General features: G+C 39.4%; 1 protein-coding gene across 3 annotated transcripts in view; it reads right to left on the bottom strand.

Annotated features, from left to right (window-relative positions):
- Positions 1-21,012, bottom strand: part of Igsf11 (immunoglobulin superfamily member 11) — a 118,579-nt gene that overhangs the window by 38,343 nt on the left and 59,224 nt on the right. Inside the window, exon 1 of one of the 3 annotated variants that reach the window (XM_042669449.1) lies at positions 2,261-2,275. The exons of the other annotated variants lie outside the window; for them this stretch is intronic. The gene's annotated coding sequence lies outside the window, so the exon portion shown is untranslated. Of the gene's footprint in view, positions 1-2,260; positions 2,276-21,012 lie in introns of those variants that run through there. 3 annotated transcript variants of the gene reach the window in all.

The raw sequence follows: 21,012 nt of genomic DNA on the forward strand, positions 1-21,012 counted from the left end.
CACAATGGCTTCAAAAACAATAAAACACCTAAGTAAAATCCTAACCAAAAAGGAATAAGAGCTCTAGAGTTATATAACTCCATACAGAAAGAAACTGAAGGATACCACTAGAAAATACAATCCATGGGTTAAGAGAATTATTATTATGGAAATGGCCATGGTACTAAAAGCAACAGATTCAATGCCATCCTCATCAAATTATCAATGTCATTCTTGGCAGAAATAGTAAATTAATCTTAGAATTAATATGGAAGCATAAAAGAAACTGACTGGCAAAAGCAATCCTGAGAAAAAAGGAGCAATCACATTATTGGACTTCAAATTATCCTATAGAACTATAGTTACAAAAATAGCATGATACTACTACAAAAAAAGACCCAAAGATCAATGGAATAGAAGACCAAGAAATAAAACCACACAGCTACCGCTATCTAATTTTTGACAAAGAGGCTAAAAATATCTACTGGAAAAAAATATAATTTTCAACAAATGCTGCTGGGAAAACTATCTATATGCAAGAAACTGAAATCAACTCTAAATGGATTAAAGATTTATTAAAAGACCTAAAGGTAGACTCAGGTGGCTCACATCTATAATTCTAGCTACTCAGGAAGGCCAAGATCATTGTTCAAAGCCAGCTGGGGCAGGAAAAAAATCCTTAAGACCAGAAAACCTGAAGTGGAGCTCTGACTCAAAGTGACAGAGTGCTAGCCTTGAGAACAAAGGTCAGGAACAGCATCCAGGCTGTGAGTTCAAGTCCTATGACCAACCAAAAAATAAAAAAGACTTGAAACTACTACAGGAAAAAAAGATTGATCAGAGGGTCTCAACTCTAAGAGTTTTTGCCTAGACGTGGCGTAAGCATGGCTAAAATGGTATTAAGAAAGTCAATGTGAGGGTACAATAATGGAAGGGGTAGCAGGGCACCAGTGGCTCACGCCTGTAATCCTAGCTACTCAGGATGCTGAGATCTGAGGGTCACAGTTCAAAGCCAGCCTGGGCAGCAAAGTCCATGAGATTATAATTTCCAATTAACCACCAGGAAACCCGAAGTGGCTCTGTGGATCAAGTAGCAGAGTGCTCGCCTTGAGCTGAAGAGCTGAGGGACAGAGCCCAGGCCCAGAGTTCAGGCCCCATGACTGACAAAAATAAATAAATAAATAGAAGGGGTGACATTGAGCAAGAAGCACTGGGTACATAAATGGGCCCAGTAAACTAACTCCTTTGAAGTAACGATTTGAAGATTAAAAATAAAAATAAAAAAACTTAGCCAGGTGCCACTACCTCACATCTGTAATCCTAGATAATCAGGAAACTGAGGTCTGAGGATTGCAGTTCGAAGCCAGCCTGGGCAGGAAAGTCCATCTGACTCTTATCACCAATGAATTGGAAAACAACAACAACAACTGGAAGTGAAGCTGTGGCTTAAGTGGTAAGAGTGCAAGCCTTAAGCAAAAACAGCTCAGGCCCTGAGTTCAAGCCAAAGGACTGGCACAAAGATAGATAGATAGATAGATAGATAGATGGATAGATAGATAGATAGATAGATAGATAGATAGATAGATAGATAGATAGATAGATAGATGACAGATACATGGATACATACATACATACGATAGATATGTTAATGTGAATTAATGTTTATTCTAACAATCCTTTCATGTTTACTTTTTATTCAAATAAACTAACTTGTTAAGAGTCCAGCTACTTTCACCCTTCCCTTCTGCCATGCTATCTTCAGGGAGGGGCTGTTAACTTAGCGTAAGCCACCAGTTGGACTGACATCATTGCTTTCGAAGTTCCGTTGACCACTTCACAGATGCCTTGAGAAAGTCAAGCTCCAGCTGCAAGAAACACTACAGTCAACCTGCAGTGTTCCAGTCAGAACTTCAGCATCTACCAACCAGTACCTCCATGACCTCCAGGTAACGTTCTTGCAATTGTTCCAAAGGACCAATCTGATGTCCTGTTCCCCTCTTCCACTGTGGACCTCAACAAGGTCTGAGAGGAAAAGAGTGTCCCCTGGTGCCTCAGCAAAGAGCTTGTGACTGACACGAAGCACATTGTGCCTATGTGAGGTTTGTGACTGATGGGACTTGGGGTTCATCCTGGATGCCACTTTTCTATGTTTCCCTTTACTCTCCCCAGTATCGTAACATTAGGCCCAGTAGCAGTTTTGTGGTCTTTATTACAGGCAATACAGGGCTGGTGGCATGGTGAACAGACAAGACTTCAGGACTACTATTGTACCAGCAGTGGCCGTGCAGAGAGGGGCAGCAGCTCATAGTTCTTGATAGCCAAAGCTCAGAGGCAGCTGAAGGGTTCTAGAAAGGAACAAGGGCAAAACTCAAGAAGCTAAGATTATGACAAGAAACAATGAAGAGGCCGGATACCGGTGGCTCACGCCTATAATCCTAGCTACTCAGGAGGCTGAGATCTGAGGATCGAGGTTCAAAGCCAGCCCAGGCAGGAAAGTCCGTGAGACTCTTTCTCCAATAAACCACTAGAAAACCAGAAGTGGCGCTGTGGCTCTAGTGATAGAGAGTTCGCTTTGAGCTGAAGAGTGCAAGGACAGAGGCCAGGCCTAAAGTTCAGGCCCCACAACCAACAACAAAAAGAAAAGAAGAGAAGAGAAAAGAAAGAGAAGGGAAGGGAAAAGAAAGAGAAAGGGAGGGGAGGGGAGGGGAGGGAAGGGGAGGGGAGGGGAGGGAAGGGGAAGGGAGGGGAGGGAAGGGAAGGGAAGGGAAGGGGAGGGGAGGGAAGGGAAGAAGGAGAGGGGAGGGGAGGGGAGGGGAGGGGAGGGGAGGGGAGAGGAGAGGAGAGGAGAGGAGAGGAGAGGAGAGGAGAGGAGAGGAGAGGAGAGGAGAGGAGAGGAGAGGAGAGGAGAGGAGAGGAGAGGAGAGGAGAGGAGAGGAGAGGAGAGGAGAGGAGAGGAGAGGAGAGGAGAGGAGAGGAGAGGAGAGAAGAAACAATGAAGAGCCAAAGGTGGGAACCAAGGGAACAAGGTAGAAGAATGGTGGCGTTGGCCACTGGACAAGTTCGAGAGCCACTGAGGATTCAGGAGCTGAGGATCCTGCCATCCGAGCCCAGAACTGTAACTCCAGCTACTCTGGTTGGCACTAGAGCTTAGAAGCACAGAACACTGAACCTCTGCTTTGAGCACCTAGATTAATAAGCCTCCAGCTTTGAAAGCTAAGGAGAATAAAGACTGGATTTAGAAGCCCAGCATGGAGTCCCTGGACCTCAGGGCCATCAACACTAAGGATCATAATCACCAGTTCTGTGATTTCTAGCCAGATAATGCAAAAACCCTCCAGCCAGGCCTTTGTGAGGGCACCACACATGAACCAGGAAGGTAAACCAAATTGTTATGCACCTAATGAAGACTTCAAGGTAAAACAGATCCAAAACTGACTTGAGACATTAGGGAAAAGACTAGTGTTGCTTTTGTTGTATTTAGACAATGGGGTTAGAATGAGGATTCCCACACAAGTATCTCTAATTCAGCATTTTTGTAGCTAATTAGAGATGCACTCTGCACAGACTGGTCTGAAATCGTGATCCTCCAGGTCTCAACCTCTTAACAGCTAGTTGGATCACAGGCATGAGCCACCAATGTTTGGCTGTTGTTTTCTTTATGATAGCCAACTTGACTGAGATGATACAGAATCATTTTGATTTGCATTTCCTTTATGGCTAAATTTGTTGACAGTTTCTTTTTTTTCTCCTTTTTATTATTATCTTTAAGTAGTTGTACAAAGCAGCTGCCATTTAACAAAGCAGTTTATGAATACAATACATCTTGATCAGTGTCACCCCTTTCAACATGCTCACCACCCATCCTTTCCCTACCCACTCCGTTCCTTGCTCTTTAATCCTGTAGGATATACACTGGATTCTTTGCATTTCCCCTCTCTTCTCTTCATTTGTCTACTCCTACCCCTTTAATCCTTCCCCCACCCTTTCAAGTACCCACTTTGGGTGTTTTATTTTTGCTGAACTTTGATTTTGCCTTTCAAAGGAGTTATATGCTATTTGAGATCTCCCTTCAATCTGCCCTATTTCAGTTAATACATTTGACTACACTTGCTTCTCATCCAACGTATTTGCTTATATGTTTATAAGCTAAATGTAGCTTCACATGTAAGAGAAAACTTTGTCTCTCTGGGCCTGACTTATTTAATGTATTTTTTTCCAGGTCTTTCCATTTCTTTACAAATAGTACCATATCTCCTCCACAGTATAACCCCTGCTTTCACTGTATTTGATGTCAGTATAATTTGTGGAGGGGAAGGGGAAAAACAAATCGTTTAAATAGGGATTCAGGTGGACCCATTGCAACAATGAGATGTACAAGTCATTATGTCAAAAATGAACTTTACAACTTTCGTGCGGGGGTGGGGGGGTGGGGGGGAGAGGATGGGGGGGCGGGAGGAGAATGGGAAGGGATGGGAAGGGGAAACAAAGGAGGAGGCTACAATGCTTGATAAGAAATGTATTCACTACCTTGGCCATGTAATTGTAACCCCTCTGTACAGTATTTTCACAATAAAAAATAAAAAAAGAAATGTACTCATTATCTTGCCCATGTAATTGTAACCCCTCTGTACAGTATTTTCACAATAAAAAAAAAAGATTTTTCTCTAATTTAATTTTGTTAAAATGTTTGTATTATAACTCAGACAAATACATGGTTTTCTGCTAAGGATATTGGCATCACAGCATGTAATAAAGTTTTTATATGAAGTAAACAATAAAAAAAATAGTACCATATCATTCTTTTTAATAGATGAGTAAAATTCCATGTGTATATATACCACATTTTCCTGATCCATTCACCCATGAGGAAGGAGCATCTGGGCTGGTTCCATACCTTGCAGTAAACAGGATCGTGCAGGTGGCTTTCTTCATGTATTTATTGAGCATGTATACTATTACTTTTGAAAACTATCTGTTCAATCCATTTGCCCATTTGTTAATTGGGTTATTTGAGATACTTGTATATTCTGGATGTTAATCCTTTATCTGATGAACAGATTTTTTTTCTCCATTCCAGAAGCTTTTTAATTTAATGTAAGTCCCATCTGTCAATTCTTGCTTTATATTTCCTAGGAAATTGCAATCGTATTCAGAAAGTTCATGCCTATGCCTTTATCTTCAAATCTTTTCCCTGTAGTATAAAAACTTATCCGTTCTTTCCAACTTTGAGAATAGGCAAATCAACACTGTTTCTCTAAATAGGCTTATATAAGGGTTTCCAATTTTTAAAGACTGTTTCACACTGAACAATATTAACTTGTTTAATCAGAAATGGGAAATAGGTCAAGGTACTCTCAGTTTGTCAGGTCAATTGTAAATGTCAAAGATGTAATTTAACTTTAATTTATTACTCATTGGGTCAGGGTACCCTTGCTGACTGTGGTGTTTCTTAAGGCAATGAATATTCTGACCATGAAGGACATAAGCAAAGTAGTAGTTTGAATAGTTTGAATGAGGCATATTTTATGTGTTCAGTAGTTAATACTTGATATTTCCCTAAATATTTTATTAAAATTCCACAGAACTTCTGGGTATAGTTACCTTTTTTAACTGAGTAGGATACGGAATTTAATACAATTTTTTAAAATTGAGTAGGATATGGAACTTACTACCGTAAGGGGATATTTTAAAGGTGGTCAACTTCTACCAAGGTAAAAACCTATGCTTCAGAAATATAAAAGTTAACCTTTTTTTAACTTATGTAACTTTCTAAAGTAATTTTAAAATTTCTAATCAGACCAAATTGTGGACTTACACTTCAATTATCTTTTTCTCTTTTCGTGATTCAAGTGTTTGTTTTGTTGATTTTAGCTTTTGTTTTATTTTGTTTGGTTTAGTGATTACTACGTATACTTCAGGATGATCCTCTTACAGTTACAATTTTTTTTCTCATCCAAAAGGTCTCAAATCAAATCATCAGGAGATTTACCTATAGTAAAGTTTTCTTAGGTCAGCTCTGCATTGGCCTCTTCACTCTGGTATCACGTTCCATGTGTGTTTTCCCTATAACCCTGAAACATTTAGGATGTAGCTTAGTGCTTCTTAAAGTGACAGCTCTTAAATGTTTCTATCAGAAAGTTACATAATAAAGCAAATAAAACAAACCAAGCACTGGTGGCTCATGCCCACAATCCTCACTACTAGGGATGATACCAGGAATCACAATTCAAGGTGAGCCCAAGCAGAAAATGAGGCTGTGGCATGTGCCTGTTATTCAAGCCACTAGGAAGCCTAACGTGGGTTAATTGCACCCAGGCACACATCTAGCCACGAAACAAGGTTTTATTTCCAAAACAGCCAGGAGGAAATAGGGGTGGTAGTATGGCTCAACAGTAAAAACTCCAACCAAACAAGCTCAAGGACCGGAGTTCAAACTCCACTACAGAAAAAAAATTAATTCACTATAATATGGAAGCAAAACAAAAATGCATTAAATTCATGACTTTATATTCATAAATATCCTTTTAGATATTTATTTACTAAAAGTAAGTAAGTCTAATATGTTACATATAAGAGTAGTTATAACTTTATATTTTAATGTAAAACCTGTTAGGTTTAACAGACATAAGTGAAAACATACCTCAAGTATATGTCTCAATGGTTTTCCAAAAAGGGTCCGCCTGAGTAATGAGCACACAGCATAAAACCAGAAAAAGAACATTTCTGCAATCCTACACACCCTCCGGAGGCCCCTCTGAAAGAACTGCTATCCTGATTTCTAACCCCATACTTAAGTTTTGAACTTGAAATACATAGAATCAAATGGTATTTTCTGAGTGTAGTTGGCTGTTTCTGCTAAAGTTGCTGTTAAGATTACTGCACACAGCTAAAATTCACTTATTCCTATTGCTATGTTCTAGAATATTGTATCACAACATATTCAGCCATCTTATTTAACAGGCCATTTGGATTATAAGCACAAGAACATCCTCATAACAACTATTTCAAAAGATGTGTCCAAGACAGGGAACAAGAGGATTGTTTTCATTGCTGTTTTTGTTTTCTTTTTATTTTGTCTTGTTTGCTCTTTGAGAGGGCAAAGGGGGCACAGAAATGGTGGAACAAAGAATGAACAAATGCAACAGTGATACTCACTAGCCTCTATGTTGAAAATGAACTATACAACTTGTAGGTGGGGATAGGAGGGAAAACTGGGAAAGTAAGGGACGGTGTGACATTGTCCAAAAAGAAATGCATTCGTTACCTGATTTACATAACTGTAATCCTTCTGAATATCACCTTTACAATAACAAAAAATTTAAAAATGGTGTGAACATTTTCTATCTGTGTATGCCCTAAGTTGGATTTGTTTTCAGTGATATGAATTACCCCAGTGCCTGCCTACTGGGCTTTTAATTTTCTTGGAAACTCTGAGAAAGGGTATAAATTTTTTTCTAAAAAAAATAGATTCTAGATAGACAATAGGTGTTAAACAGATTTGTAAATACATCTAAATCCTATGAGCCAACAAACACATACTCCCTTAGTGTATGGCATGTAGTATGTGTACAGAAACACACTGTGGTAAATGCTTTTTCACTGGAAAGTGGGAAATGTAAGGGATATTATCAAAGAACTAAATGAACTAATCTCTTTCTTACAACACAAGGTCTTGGAAAAAAATTGTACTGAAATAAGATATATTCATCTTTGCACTTAGAAGTTACTATGGAGAATCCAAGGATTAGGGGGCTTGGGAGGGGAAAGGCTGGGAGAAAATGAGGGAGGGGGTAACACTGTTCAAAAAGAAATATACTCATTAATTGACTTATATAACTGTAACCCATCTGTACAATTTTTTAAAACTACAACAAAAGAATTCAAGGATTTATGTTTAATGAAGCACACATACACAGAAGGATAAATGCCGTATTATCTATGAAAGCTTATCTAATAGAGAAAACAGAATCATGGTTACCAGAGACTGTGGTGGGGTAAAGAAGGGGGTTGGGGAAGTGTCATCCCAAGGACACTGAGGGGGAATAAAGAAATCTGCTATAGAGCAAAGTGACTATAGTAATGGTGTACAGAGTTCAACAGCTTTGTACATATGACCATGTAAGATGATGCTACCTGAAATGACCTCTAAGATATAGAAAGAAAAAAACAAGGATATTCTATAGTGATAGTGTACAGAGATGGAATATTGTATAATGATGGTGTACAGAGATTGGCTCTTCTGAAGTGATGGAATACAGAGACGGCATATTAAGTGCTCCACTACAAAAATGAAAAGTCTGTAACATATGTGTAACTTAACTAGATTTAATCATTCCATCATGTGTGCGCACATACTTTGAAAAATCACAGGTAAACATTATGTGTCAGTTTAAACGTGTAAAGACCTCAGGATCATGAGAAGAAAAGGCAGAGGAGAGCTTGTCTGTGAGCTTTCTGCCGGGTCAAGATAGGTCTTCTGAGCTGTCTGAGATCTTAAGACCCCTGAGAGAAGGATGTGAAAGCAGCACTCTGAGCCCTGAAACACCAGAAATAAGGTTACAAATGGGAGCTGAGAGTACTTCTTTAAAATATGTTTTTCATTGTAAAAATACTGTGCAGAGGGGTTACAGTTACATGAGTAAGGTAATGAGTACATTTCCTATGGAGCATTGTTACCTCCTCCTCTGTTTTTCCTCCTACCAGCCCTTCCCACCCCTACCCTCATCCCCTACCAGCCAAAGTTGTAAAGCACTTGTAACATCTTCAGGCAAAGTCAGGGATGACCAGAAACCTAAGGCAAGAGCTGGTGGCCAATGAGGAAGAACCATACTGGGTGTGAGTCAGTGGTCCTGAGCTTCAGCTTGAACTCAGGAAAGTCATCTCATCCCTAGTTCTTCAAAAGGAAGCAAGAAGAACCTAACCAATATGGGTTATATTTAAAAGCATTGCAAATTTGATAAAGAAAACAAATATTTCCTGAGAAACCTCATGAAATAATTTTGGTAGGAATCAGGCTATCTCTGCACACACACACAAACACACACACACATACACACACACCCTCTGCACTCTGTGCTGCCTAATTAAAGACTCATATGTGTCCCTGTCATGAAAGAAAAGAGGGAGTTAGCCTTATGTGTACACTAACCTGAAAATCCCTCAGTGGACTCTCCACCAGATCACCCTATCTCCAGCTTACCTCATGCCATCTGAACATAATGAACTTCTTCAAATCATTAAAAGCAGATTATTTCCAAGTATTATGCACTATTCTATAAGAGCAGATACACTGCCCCCATGATACGTTATTATGACCTAATACAAGCTTCCTAAGGCACACACATGCACTCATACATTGTATAGAAAATACTGAAGTTTTTAGGATCATCATAGATATATTTTCCTAGTGGATAAAAATAGTATACATGTAGATATCAAACTCAGTTTTCCCCTTTATGACTGGAAAGGCACTAATGGAGAAATATTGATTGCGGTTCTTGAGCAAAACCATCCTTTTTGTTCCCTTATGGAAATTTCTCCTCAACCTAGAGTCATCTAATACCAGAGGCCTACAGCCACTAAATAAGGGCTTTAAAAAAAAGTATAAACTGTCACTAGAGAATACATAAATCCAAACCCCAAACTGCTATGTAATAAAGATCTACTGGCTCTGGCTTATTTCTCACCAAGATAGTTAGAAGGGTAAAAGGATAGAAGGATAGATAGATAGATAGATAGACAGATAGATAGATAGATAGACAGATACATACATACATACATACATACATAGATTGGTTGGTTGATTGATAGTAATAATGAATAGTTTCATAAGCCATTAGATTAGCTCTAATCAATTAAATTTTCTTTTTCTGTTCTAATATCCACACTGCCAAATACGGTAGCTACCAGCCATGTTCAGCACCTGAATTGTAGTTAGGTATGGCTGAGGAATTGAATTCTAATCTTAATTTTTTTTCTTTTTTTTTTATTGTGAAAATACTGTTGAATTTTAATCTTAATTTTAAATTTAAATGTCACACGAAACACATGGCTAGCATACTGAAAACACTGCTTTAGACATTCAGTCACTTTACATAACTAAACTATCACATGTGTACACCCAAATCACAGGTTGCAACTGATGATCTATGGGCCAAACTATAATCAAATAAGTATGGTATTGAGATGGTAGTATTTTCACATGTAATCTTAATTAAGTATTTGTAGAGAGGGTAGTCATCCTTAATTAGCCACTACATCCAACATTTTGTGATTCCCCATTCTATTCGTAAGTTTTCTACTCCTACAAAATGTGATAAGACTACTTGTCAGATTCCTTTTCACAAAATATCAAGTAAAGTTAAAGTAATACTTCTTCAAAAGGTTCACAAGTCTCAGTAATATCTATCCCTTTATTGAGCACTCCTAAACCAAGTTCTTTGTATGGTTTCATTCAGTCATTGCAACCCTTATGCAAAAGTATAGGAGTTACCTTACAGTTTAAAGATAAATAATTATATCTAGTTTACAAAAAAAAAGGAAAGGCAGGGTGCTGGTGGCTCACGCCTGTAATCCTAGCAACTCAAGAGGCTGAGATCTGAGGATCACAGTTCAAAGCCAGCCTGGGCAGGAAAGTCCATGAGACTCTTATCTCCAATAAATCACTAGAAATCCGGAAGTGGCACTGTGGCTCAAGCTGGAGAGCCCCTCCCCCACCCACTGAGCTGAAGAGTGCAAGGGCAGCGCCCAAGCCCAGAGTTCAAGTCCCATGATCAACAAAAAAAGAAAGAAAGAAAAGGAAAGTAGTAAGCAATTAGCCAGCTTACTGCCAATAAGTGACAGAACCCATTTTTAACCTTATTTTCTTGAGCAGTTTTAGGTTACCGGTAAAACTGAGAAGATAGTGCGGAAATTTCCCAGACACTGCCCACACTCGCCACTACCAACACCTCTCCTCCAGTAGAACATATGTTTCATGAAGCACCTACACTGACAAATCACTATCACCAAAATCTACAGCTTACATTAGGACTCACACTTACTGCTAGACACAATGTGGGCTTGCACAAACTTATAATGATATATGTCCCTATCTATTTCAGTTCATTTATATGACTATAAAAAAGTATCCAAAATTGTGTGTGCATGATAAAGAACAGAAATTTATTGCTTTATAGCTCTGGGCACTCGGAAGTCCAAGATCAAGTCAATGTTTGGTGAAGGCACAAGACTCTACTTCCAACACCATTTCTTGAACACTGACTCCTCACATGGCAGAACACATAGAAAGGGAGAAAGGAGCCAAAGCTGGGTCTCTCCAGCCCTTTAATGAACACTAATCCACTCATGAGAGCCCTCATGTCCCAACTGATTCCAAAAGGCCCTCCTCTTAATTCTGTCACAACAGGATTAGATTTTAACATGAAATTGTTTGGACACATTCAAAGAGTCTTTCCATTCCCCTAAAACTCCCCTGTGCTCTGCCTGGTCCCTTTCCTCTAGTTTCTAGCTATATTCAAACCATTTCATAGTAGAGATCACACCCATGCTTCCACACATGCAAACCAACTGTTTCACCACTGAACTACGTCCACAGGCTGTTCTTGTAGTTCCATCTTTTCTAGAATGCCTAGGAGTCAAGCAGAATGCAACTTTTTCTGATTAACTTCCTTCATTTAGTGGTATGCCTTTAAATTTCCTCTGTATTTTTTCATAGTTTGCTAGATCGCTACCTCAGCTGAGATAGTGCATCAATTTATTTATCCATCCACCTGCTGAAGGAATCATGGATTCAGTAAAGCAAGTCCACCGCTAAGAGGCATGGACATCATCCAATGAATTAGGGGCCTAAATAGAACAGAAGATGGATCAGGGAAGAATCCACTGATTCTGATGCAAACACTCATCTAGAAAAATCCTCATAGACATAATCAAGGGAAAAAATGTTTAAGTACCTATAGCTCACTCTAATTTATGCAGAAAGTTAACAATAATAGTCATCACTGGTGACTATTATTCAATAAAACATTATCTATTTCTTCTTAAATGGGTTTGGAAGATTGTGTCTTTCAAGGAATTGGTCCACTTCAATTAGGTTATTAAATTTGTGGGCACAGAGTTGTTCATAGTAATCCTTATCAGAGATAAAATTTAAATATAACAAGTCTTATCCAAAAGGGCAGCATGGTGATTCACACTTGTAATCCTGCTAATCAGCAGGCAGAGACAGAAAGATTACAGTTCATAGCCAGCCAATCTGAACAAGTTAGTCAGATCCTATCTCCAAGCCAGGTATGGGGATCCAAACCTATGATACTTGGGAAGTGGCAATTTGAAGTCAGCTGGTGCAAGTCAGTACCAAATAAACTAAAGGCAAAAGAAATGGGGCACAGCTCAAGTGGTTATTGTGCTTTGTATTATGCTTGCCTAGCAAGCACAAGTCCATGAGTCCCCCCTAGTTACACACACACACACACACACACACAGGCATGCACACCCACATGCACACATATACGTACCTGTAATAACAATGTTCCTTCTCATCTCAGACTACATTATTTCCTGAATAATCACTTACTTCATATGAAATGTATGGTATTTTAGTTTTAGTTCTAAGTCTTTTAATGCTTATGGCCAAATTTCTTTTTTAACATACTTCTATTATAAGTATCTGTACAAAGAAGTTGCCATTCAACAAAGCAGTTTATGAATACATGACACCCTTTTCAAAATTCTCATCCATCCCCCACATTTTTTAAATTGTGCATCGAATTTTATTACTGCATTCTCCCACCCACCCCCTCCTCTCTTCATTCATCTACCATCTCTCTCCCCTTGACCCCAAGTACCCAATTCCTGGTGTTTATTTTGTTGAACTGTGAGTTATTCGTTCCAAGGAACTCACATTGTTTTGCGTTCTCCCCTCTATCTACCATATGTCAGTTAATTTGTGGATACTTACATACCACCTGAAATTTTTACATATATTTAGAAATTACTTCTAGCTTCCACACATGAGAACATACAATCTTTGTCGTTCCAGGCCTGCCTTACTTCATTTAACATGATTTTACCCAGGTCCTTTCATTTTTCGCAAATGATGCAATATCATTCTTTCTAATGGATCAATAAAAATCCACTGTGTATGTGTACCACATTTTCTTGATCCCTTCATCTGTTGAGGGGCATCTGGGCTGATTCCATCACTTGGCTGTGGTGAATAGTGCTGCAACAAACTTAGTTGTACAGGTGGCCTCACTGAGTTTGTAATCTTTTAAATGCCAAGAATAGAATTGGAGCACAGAGTAACTCTATGTTTAGTTTTGTGAGGAACATCCATATTGCTTTCCAGAGTGGTTGAACATGTTCACATTCCTACCAACTGTGTACTCGAGTTCCTTTTCACCTAATCTGAGCCAGCATCTATTATAGTTTGTATTTTTGATAATGGCAACTCTAACTGGAGTGAGGTAGAATCTGTATTGTTTTGATTTGCATTTCCTTCATGGCCAGAGATGTTGACTATTTCTTCATGTGTCTGATAGCCATTTTCACTTCTTCTAAGAAGTCTCTATTTAGCCTGTTTGCCCATTTATTAATTGGTTGATTCTCTGAGGGTTTAGCTCTCTGTATATTCCTGATTTTAAGCTATTGTTTAACATACAGCTGGCATATGGTTTGTTGTTGGGGCTGGGAAGGTGGCTCAGTGGCAGAGTGCTTGCCTTGCATGCATGAGGCCCTGGGTTCAATTCACAGAACCACATAAGAAAAAGCCAGAAGTGTGCTTTGGCTCAAGTGGTAGAGCGCTAGCCTTGAGCTGAAGAGCTGAGGGACAGTACCCAAGCCCAGAGTTCAGGTCTCATGACCAACACACACACAAAAAATGGGTTGTTGTTGGGTGTGGGGCTTGAACTCTGGGTCTCGGTGCTGTCCCTCAGCTCTTCAGCTCAAGGTGAGTGCTCTACCAATTGAGCCACAGCACCACTTCTGGTTTTTCTGATGGCTTATTGGAGATAAAAGTCTCACAGAGTTTCCTGCCCAGGCTGGCTTTGAACCATGATCCTCAAATCTCAGCCTGTTGAGTAGCTAGGATTACAGGTATAAGCCACTGGCGCCCAGCATGACAAAATGTATTTTAAACACACTCTTTTGCTAAAGTTATTTGCCATTAGTTTGCCTGCTTTTGAATAGGGAAAGTCATTTCTACTTTATACAGCAGCAACCTTCCACCAGTGGCTTTGGTGGCAGGTGCCCTGTCTATAGACTAAATTAAAGAATTGCTTACAACATTTTATTACCAGCTTGAGCAGAGTAAAGTAACCAGCATTCCTCTCTTTATGGACATTACTCTTTCCCCTTCTTTTTTTTTTTTTTTTTTGGAGGGGGGTTCCGGTCATGGGACCTGAACTCTGGGCCTGGGCGCTGTCCCTCAGCTCTTCAGCTCAAGGCTAATGCTCTACCACTTGAGCCACAGCACCACTTCTGGCTTTTTTCTTTTTGCTTATGTGGTGCTGAGGAACCAACCCCAACCCAAGGCCTCATGCATGCAAGGTAAGCGCTCTATCACTGAGCCACCTTCCCAGCCCCTTTTTCCCCTTCTTAATCTTAGCTGCTCAGCCTGGCACAGTTCATTAGGAAGCAAGTTCATTAGGAAGCAAGTTCATTAGGAAGTACTAGCAAAGTAAGTTTGGTTTACAGTGACTGAAAAACCTTCCTTCTAAAATCAAAAGTGCTAAAATACAAAAGTGGAAGTTCAGAGGAAAAGGAAATCCTAAAGTTAACACTGCTTATTCTGAAATCACTTGCAAATCATTTCTTTTCTGGTGTTTCTTGGAATCATGGCTAGCTGACACCCCAAACGTCTCTATAGCATTTCTTAGGAGGTAAGAAAAGGGCAAATCTCAACAAAGGGGGAGGTTAAAGGTCAGATATGGTGAAGAACAGAATCCATCACAATCACCATCACTGAGACCACTATGCTTGCTCAAGAGGGAAGAGGGAAGAAGAGGACTTACGCATACATCGTAACTAAATTTGGTGGTTTAATTTTTCCATTTTCTTACATTCTCACATGGCACTCAAGGATGACTTACATGAGGACTACAGACAGGAATCCTGTAGTCGCACATTTCATTAGTCTCCAACTTTCTCTCTAGGATGAGAGGATATGAGCCACAAGACATAGAAACTATCTCAAAGGCGTGAGTACACATCCCCTATAGCTCACTTCAAGAAGGATAAACATTTGAGTTGTGAAACCTCTGCAACTGGAATGAATTCAGAAATAAAGAATATTAGATTTAATTGCAGTGAGTAGAAAGCTGATTGACCAGCTCAGTCTGTGATGTGAAATATTAAGAGGGTTATCTTCTAATCGATGCTCCCCAACATTTCATTATTACCAAAAGCACCAAGATTATAATAAAATGAAGCACAAGGACTGATGACCAGAGGACAGTTATTTATTAGTGACAAAGTCTGTCCCAGGCATTGGGTTAAGCATTGTGGAGAACACAAAAGCAGCAAGTGTGATTCTCTACATTAATGTCAGGCATCATCTCAATCCATCAATGCCACATGCTAACTCTCCCACTTCTCTTGACAGAAATTTAACTTGTGCTGAATTTTATGGACTTACAAACAGTACATAATATTTATGAAAGAGAAAAGGTAGGACACACAACCATTTTCACTAGTGTTTAGGGCTGCGCTTTGGAGGTAACGCCCAGATAAGATAAAAAAAAATACAAAAAAGCCACCTGCCCTCCCACTGTGTGGTAGGTTTTCTTTTGCACAGGGACTTAAGTTACAATGATTATGGAACAACTCTACATGGGAAAAACAAGACCGCAAGCAAGATGCCTGATTCAGATTACAGATTATACTGGTTTGGCTCCAAAATGGAAGGCTGTGGACAGCCCAAGTCATCTGTGGGGCAAAAAAAAAATGATGGAATGGTAAGGGATTTCGTCCTTCTGATTGAAAACCACTGAGATGTATGTAAGGCAGGAACCAGAAAAATTATCAAGTATGCCTCATAAATGGAACCATAGGTGAATGATGTTAATCCAGGGACAAGGTGACCCCACCAAAGGAATGCCTACCAAAGCCCATGTTAGCACTACTGGAGAAGGACAGAAACAACTATGACTATTAAGATGTTTCCCTCAGATAGGATAAAAAGACAACTGGAGTTGGATGTTGTTAGGAAAGTATGCCCTGAAGAAGTCTTGGTTAGAACCAACAGCTCTGTGTGTGTGTGTGTGTGTGTGTGTGCATACAAGCATGAGTGCACCTATATTAATAAATGCATGTGTGTGTACATGTGTGGCTAAAACATTGCTGCTGCTGTTTTGAGTACTAGTTATTTTGATTCTGTCCTACTAAGTGAAAACCATTTTTTTTGAGCATCATAACATTTTTTATTGTGAAAATACCATACATGGGGTTACAATTACATGGGCAAGATAATGAGTACATTTCTTATCAAGCATTGTTGCCTCCTCCTTTGTTTCCCCTTCCTATCCCTTCCCATCTCCCCCCCCCCACACACACACCCCGCCCACCCCCCCATCCCCCGCCAAAGTTGTACAGTTCTTTTTTCAACATAACGACTTGTACATCTCATTGTTGCAATGAGTCCAACTGAATCCCTAGTTAAATGATTTGTTTTTGCCCTTCCCCTCCACAAATTATACCAACATCAAATACAGTGAAAGCAGGGGTTATACCGTGGGAGAGGGACATACAAAGCAACAAAGAAATCATCTTATAAATATGTTAGAAACAATCACAAGAAAGAAAAAAACATTTGAATACTTATCTTGGGGTTCATTTCCCTAACATCAACTTATCTGACCTTTTCCGCTTGACTCATACCTATACTAGATATTGCAAATAAGGGAAACCATGGGGCCTATGTTTCTTTGGGCCTGGCTTACTTCACTTAATCTAATTTTTTCCAAGTCTTTCCATTTCCTAACAAATGGGGCAATGCCATTCTTTCTGATGGAGGCATAGAATTCCATTGTGTATATATACCACATTTTCTTGTTCCATTCATCTAATGAGGGCCATCTGGGCTGGTTCTATATCTTAGTAAGTAATGTTGCAATAAACAAAGTTGTGCTGGGAGCTTTAGTATGGTCTTATTTGTGATCATTTGGGTAAATGCCCAAAAGTGGGATTGCTGGGTCATAGAGGAGCTCTATGTGGAGTCTTTTGAGGAACCTCCATACTACTTTCCAAAGTGGTTGAACAAGTTTACACTCCCACCAACAATGCAGTAAGGTTCCCTTCTGCTCACATCCCCTCCAGCATCTGTTGTTATTAGAGTTCTTGATTATAGCCATTCTAACTGGGGTTAGGTGGTATCTAACTGGGGTGAGGTGGTGTCTCAATGTTGTTTTGATTTGCATTTCTTTTATGGCTAGGAAGGTTGAGCATTTCTTCATGTGTCTATTGGCCATCCTTCTTTCCTCTTTAGAGAAGTTTCTCTTTAAGTCTTTAGCCCACTTATTTATTGGGCAGTTGTTTCTTTGAGGATTTGGGGGATTTAAATTTTTTGAGTTCCAGGTATATTTTAGATATGAGATCCTTGTCCATTGTATTGCTAGTGAAGATCTTCTCCCAATCCGTAGGCTGAAAACCATTATTTAAACACAACAGAGTTCACTCTTTTGGAAGTTTATATTCACATTCATCCAACCCTAATTCATGTAACACTTCCTTCTTTTTTTTTTTTTTTTCAAAGAAAGGGTCTTGCCGGGCGCCAGTGGCTCACGCCTGTAATCCTAGTTACTCAGGAAGCTGAGATCTGAGGATCACAGTTCAAAGCCAGCCTGGGCAGGAAAGTCTGTAGCTCAAGTGGTACAGAACTAGCCTTGAGCTGAAGAGCTGAGGGGCAGTGCTCAGACCCAGAGTAATGAAACTCCTCTGTACCACTACTTGAAAATAATAAAAATAAGCCAAGTGCTGGTGACTCACACCTGTAATCCTAGCTACTTGGGATGCTGAGATCTGAGGACTGTGGTTTAAAGCCAACCTGGGAAGAAAAGTCTCCATGAGACTCCTACTCAAAAACTGGCTCAAATGGTGGAGTACTAGCTAGTGCAAAGAGGCTCAGGGTCAGCACCCATGCCTTGAGTTCAAGCCCCACAACCAACAAAAACGATGATGATGATGATGATGATGATGATGATGATGATGATGATGAGGATGAGGATGATGATCATTTTTTTTATTAATTAATAATTTTTTATTGTGAAAATACCGTAGAGAAGGGTTACAATTACATGGGCAAGGTAATGAATATATTTCTTATTAAGCTTTGTTGTCTCCTCCTTTGTTTTCCCTTCCCATCCCTTCCTATCTCCCATCCCCCCCCAATCCCCACTCCTCCAGGCCAAAGTTGTAAAGTTAGTTTTTCGACATAACAACTTGTGCATCTCATTGTTGCAATGGGTCCACTTGTATCCCTATTTAAACAATTTGTTTTTTCCCTTCCCCTACACAAATTATACCAATATCAAATACAGTGAAAGCAAGGGTTATACCATGGGGGAGGGACATACAAAGCAACAAAGAAAGATGATAATTTTTTTAAAGGGGGGGAAAGGTAGGTTCTTATTATGTAACTTACTTCAAATTCCCTTTTTGTATCACACTATTTATTTTGTTACTGGCATGATTATGTTTCAGTAGCAAACATTCTTTCCTGAGACATTCCAATGATTATTAGCACTGGTGGCTCATCCCTGTAATCCTAACTATACTCAGGAGGCTGAGATCTGAGGATCGTAGTTTAAAGCTAGCCTAGGCAGGAAATTCCATGAGACTCTTATCTCTAATTAACCATCAAAAAGCCGTAAATAGAGCTGTGGCTCTAGCAGGAGAGCACTAGCCTTATATAAAAAAGCCCAGGGACAGTGCCTGGGCCCTGAGTGCCAGCCCCAGGACTGGTATAGAAGAAAAAGGAAAAGGAAAGGAAATGTTAAAATAACTTACTCTAGTTGTCAAGTACTCAGTGTAGGTCACTGGTGGGACCATTTATGGAAAAAGGATTTATATGTGGAAGAGGTATTTGGGGAAAGATGACTTTGTCAATTCTAGACATTAAATTTGAAGCTTCTGCAGACAAAGGGAAAATGCCTAAATATAGAAATACAGGTAATAGCAAGGTCTAGAAATCACAAACAAGTAGATGAGCCATAGGAGAGAAAATTCAAGTAAAAAAAAACAAACACACAAGTCAGAACTATGTGAGCCCACACACTAGTCAGAAGAAAGGAGAAAATAAAAAGGGGAAATCACAGACATAAAAACATAGAAAGTGGCTGGCCTATGCTGGGGGGGAGAGGAGGGGGAGAGATGACAGGGAGGGCTCATCTACCTCAGAAATAAAAGGCATTGCTACATCCTGAAAATAAAAACAACATAGAAAGTGAATTTGTATGTTTAGGTCAATTTAACATGAAACCTGAAAGATGACCACACTTGACTGGGTTGCTGATGGTCTTTCCACAAACAAGCCACCGAAGAGCAGGAGCCCAGAGGACACTGCTGACACACAGGACCCCAGCACTGGAAACCACACCGTCCCTGCAAGCAAACCAAAGTGGGGACCCCACCTTGATGATCTCAACCACCCGCCTTAAGGTCAGCTGTGACACTTCTTTAAAATGCTGATTAAAGGATCCTATTGAACACCTGAATAGGAATCTAATGAGGTAAACATCAAGATTACATATCTTTAACAAGGTCATTTTACACAAACTAATATATTTGAGGACAAACGTACTATATGCTCTTCAAAGACTATTCCAACACTAGCCTTCTGTCTGTCAATAGACTGTGGCTCTGAAAACAAGATACTATGATTATTAAATTCACCCAAGAGCCAGAAGTTACTTTAAAAACACACAATAATAATGTGAAAGACTAGGGGCAGAAGTACTTTTTCATTTCAATCTGACCCTGAAGCAGCTTTGTACTGAGAAGAATGACATTGATGGGTAACAAGGAGACTCGGGGAGATGAGCGGTGTGCCTGGTAAAGCTATCTAAAACAAGAATGAAAAGGGGAAGAGTTGTGTTTTATAGTAATGAGTAATGAGGTATAATAATGAGGCTCCAGGTTATTATCATTAATTAATTATATTAGAAAAAAACATTCAGGCCAAGTGCAGTGGTACACACCTATAATCCTAGTCATCAGGAGATGGAGTCATAGAATCATCCAAAGTTCAAGCCCAGAACTGACTTGTCAATACAAATTGGCCTGTCACAAATATAAATATTGTTTATTACCTTTCTTTTGGCTTGGAAATCACCTTATAATTCTATTTACAGAAACAAAGAATCAATGTTTTTATCTGTAAAGAGAAACAGAGAATCAATGTTTTCTCCCCTCAGGGAGGCCATAATTTTAATTAATATCCCCTAATTGACATTGACTTTTATTGATGACAGTCTTATGACAGGCCACTACTGCCAAGCTTCCTGGGTAAGGCACCCAGTGAGCTCAACCATTTGTTTTTTAGCGGGATCCATCTCAGTAATGATTTTATATCTCAGAATATGACAGCATCTGCTCATTTCTCTTGGGTTCTTCCAGTTATCCCCTCTTGCCTTAACCCGAGCAGTCTATTCATGGGATTGCCTTGGAAAAGAGTTTTAAAGTATCATGACACTCCACATCTACAAAAAAATGCTTTGCAGATTTTAACATAGAAACACTCGGTAATAAATCAAGAAATTTGGAAGGTCTTACCTGTATGTGTATACTCTGTACTAATAATCACGGTGTTTCATAGACCATTTAATCTATACGTGGCTACAGTGAGTACAAGAAAGGAAGATGAAAAAGAAAAAGAAGAGGATCAGAATGGAAGACTTCCCACCAGCAGGCCGCAGACTGAAAAGAGTCTGGAAACACTAGCTTAATGTAAATACACACTTTACGGCCAACAGAAATTACTTATAGGAAGAAAAGCTGAGAGATGGATGAGATACAATGAAAAGAAGGCCAAACGTT

This window comes from Dipodomys spectabilis, unplaced genomic scaffold (assembly GCF_019054845.1).
Source record: "Dipodomys spectabilis isolate Male_0828 unplaced genomic scaffold, ASM1905484v1 ptg000017l, whole genome shotgun sequence".
NCBI lineage: Eukaryota > Metazoa > Chordata > Mammalia > Rodentia > Heteromyidae > Dipodomys > Dipodomys spectabilis.